The sequence below is a fragment of the Ciona intestinalis genome, unplaced genomic scaffold (genome assembly GCF_000224145.3).
Source record: "Ciona intestinalis unplaced genomic scaffold, KH HT001207.1, whole genome shotgun sequence".
Taxonomy (NCBI): domain Eukaryota; kingdom Metazoa; phylum Chordata; class Ascidiacea; order Phlebobranchia; family Cionidae; genus Ciona; species Ciona intestinalis.
This window is the reverse complement of record NW_004191528.1, coordinates 1-3340: the sequence shown is the minus strand read 5'-3', so window position 1 is coordinate 3340 and position 3340 is coordinate 1. Positions and strand designations below refer to the sequence as shown.

The window sequence follows — 3340 nt, the reverse complement described above, 5'->3', positions numbered from 1 at the left end:
GTACCTTACATTCATTCATTCAACCTACAAAACAACTAACAAACTCGAACAGTTGGTGTAGTTTATGAAATAAACAGATAAAACCTCCTAAAACCACTGTGCGCCTATATGTTTTGGAATGAGACCAATTTTAAGCGAAATAGGGACGGAGTTGGCGGTCACGTGAATAGAAAAAAAGAGTGTATCCCTATTTTGAGCTGTCGCGCGTACTACTCGACCTGATGTCGGGACCGACCTGACGTCGGGTTATTATTTTAAAACTAGTTGTTTCTAAAAAAACACATCACAATTCCTATGTTCATGCGGATAACAAAAACTTCCTGCGCATGCGCTGCGCAAAGAGATTTGAGCCAAAAGACAAATACACGCAGTTGATGTGTGGCGGCGACCGACGTTGGCGGTAACGCATTGGGAAGAAGTTTCCACTCATTGGTTTTTATCTGTTGCGCCGCACATACGTCCTACTCTAAGCACTTGTCGCAGTGAGCATTACCAGTTAGTTACCGTGACAGGGAAAAAAACGCCATACTAAACGTTTGTCGCGTATTTAGATTAATTTACAAACTCGCATTTATGACTATGTCAGTATAATGTTGCGTCGTTTTAGCTTGCCCTTTTTTATATAAGAAGAAAAACGAGAGTAGCGTGAGTACAATACAAAACACATAGCTTTCTAACGTAACTTTTTTAGAACCAGACTTTTACGAATTTATAAGAAATATCATAATTGTATCATTTTATTGATAAATGTCGTAAGAGTCTGGTTCTAAAAAAAGTTAAACAGCTAAAAGATAATAAGACAAGTCAATATATCATTCTGTTATTTTTCATTTGTTTGTAATTTGCTATCTATTCTATGTGGGTGATGTCATTATTGACTTGAGGACCTGCACTATAGGGCAAATTTGGCTGATCTTGTTATTAAACGGGATTAACTGTCAAACTTATTGGCATTTTAATATAATACTCGTATAGGTCTACAAGCGACAATTTTAAATAATTTTGTTTGCATAAAAGCTACATCTTGCAATTCATAAAACAATTTGTCTTGTGTGGTCTTAAACAGCAGTATTTTACTGTGAACTACGTGTTTTGTATGATTTTGTTTATAGGTGTAATGTGTCGAGAAAAAAATGTTCATGCTTTCGCAGGCATACATTTTTATCTTTCAACACTTATAGGTACCTTGACTTTTCAAAAGTTAGACGCCTATGCTTGTCGCATATCTTTATTTTCTTTGTATAGTGACGCAACCAGGGTGACTGTTTCAATGTCATGACCGCCTCCTTTCGGCAAACACGCGTGCAGTCCTAAATGCATTAACATGCACAAACACGTTGCTTTTAATATTTACTTTGCTCGGATTGGAATGTTTTTTGGTCAATTGTTACGCGAAATGTCCCATTGGAACATAAATATCCATTAGGACGTTTCACAATTTAACAATGGGGAGAAATGTGCCCCCTTTCCAACCACGAGCTTAGAAAATATAATAAGACGCATACGATAGAATACATTAAACACTCAGTAAGCAATGCAAATGTTGTGACTTCTCATGAAAACTAACAGCGTAATTGGTAAAGGTCTACTGTTATATTTTATAGGTAAAACTAATATCTTGCAACAGGGATTTAGAAACTCTGGTTTTCCTGGTGCATATTACTAACGATCAACTATTTTGGCCTATGTCCAAGCTCGCCAGAAAGATATATACATGGTAATATTATATTACAATTTGTGTTGGTGCCAATTTAAGGATATCGTCACTACTCGCTCCTATATTTGCACCGAATAAAATTGGCTTACCTGTATTTAAACCTATTTCGTTTGCTGGCTTAAAATAATGTCAGGGGTAAAAAAATCATAAAAATGGTATCGGCACTGGTCCTTAAAGCAATATCGGTATGTGTCCACATTAATATCGCGGGTTTTGGGATAATGCACTTTTTCCCTAAATTAAAGAAACTCATTTTTCATTCTCAAACCAGAAAGTCATTTTAGCTATAGGCCAAGTTCGCACAGTGTAACCGATGCGTGCACGACTCAGCCATAAAAAGCCTGAATACGCTGTTAATGTTGCCAGTCTTTTTTCACTTATTATGAACTCTTTGGTGATTGTGCATTAGTAAACATTTTTTGGAATTAAAAATATTACGCAGTCCTGATTTCATTATTATAATGTACAATCACGAAATTCAGGGCTGTGTAATACTAATAATTGCAAAAACACTTACTTATTTGCAATCACCAAAAGAAATCTAAAATTGTAAAAATAAATTTGCAACACTGAAAGCGAATTTAGGTTTTTTAAGGAATGTCAGGGTTTTGTCATGCCCACCGATGCGTTGAAAATAGCGCACAAGTTTATGTCGTCAATAATTACAAAATTAGGAAAACAAAGAGTTCATTTTTACAGACACAAGAAGATAGATTTTGTTATAAATAGGATGTATATATATATATATATATATAGTATGTACACTTGTCATTTAAAAAATCCATGAGTTTAAACGAATCCAGACAGTGACGTTTACATTAAAAAACAGGTATTTCTATAATCCTGTTTAGTTTCAGTTCACCACATAAAGTAGAATTTGCCTAGACATAATTATTGACAGTCCATTTTTAAGCGGGCTTGTTGCGCCACTGCTTTTGTAGTATAAATTGGTAAAATCTTGTTTAGGTAGATGCTGCTTGTATTTGTAATTCATGTATGTGAATATGCAATAAATATTTGCTGTTTAAGTAAACAAAAGCCAAGTATTATGTATTTAATTAAAGACTCCTAAAGGCATAATATTCAACTTGTATTATATAGGCCATATCCTGAAAGGCTGAAATATCATATTGTATGTTCAAAAGTATTTAATAAAACAACTTTTTTTTAAAAAGACTTGGAAAAATGAATTGTTATGTGTAGCTCAATAAGTATTTCTGAAACTGTAGAATGGAAAGCTGTTTCGAGCACACGGAACTTAATGAAAGTTTAAACAAAGGTATGATCAAATTTCAGCAATTGACGTACGAGATTAATTCGTGCGGAACCATGTCTGCTTTTAATCTTTCCCTGTGTGGTGTTGTTCTTGTATAATTGACTGCTAAAGTATTTGTAAAATGTACATTCTGTTCCATTAAAGTGAGTGATGTGCATTTTTGGGATGGGTATTTAGGCTTGTTCATTGTCAATTTGTTTTAACATAACAAAACGCTTTGCCTAGATGTCAGCACTCAGCACCCTCATTTATTATTGTACAATTCATAAATATGTTAATAAATTGTCAGGTCTATAGTTCCCAAATAATTGGTGAATGGTTTCAAAATTGTTACTTCTAAAAAGATC

The 3340-nt window shown here is 34.1% G+C and overlaps 1 long non-coding RNA gene across 1 annotated transcript; it reads left to right on the top strand.

Moving 5' to 3' along the window:
* The first annotated feature begins 1610 nt into the window (after positions 1-1610).
* Positions 1611-2984, top strand: LOC113475714. The gene is made up of 2 exons (XR_003397487.1): positions 1611-1717; positions 2893-2984. It is a non-coding gene; the product is annotated as an uncharacterized LOC113475714 (long non-coding RNA).
* Positions 2985-3340: the final 356 nt, after the last annotated feature.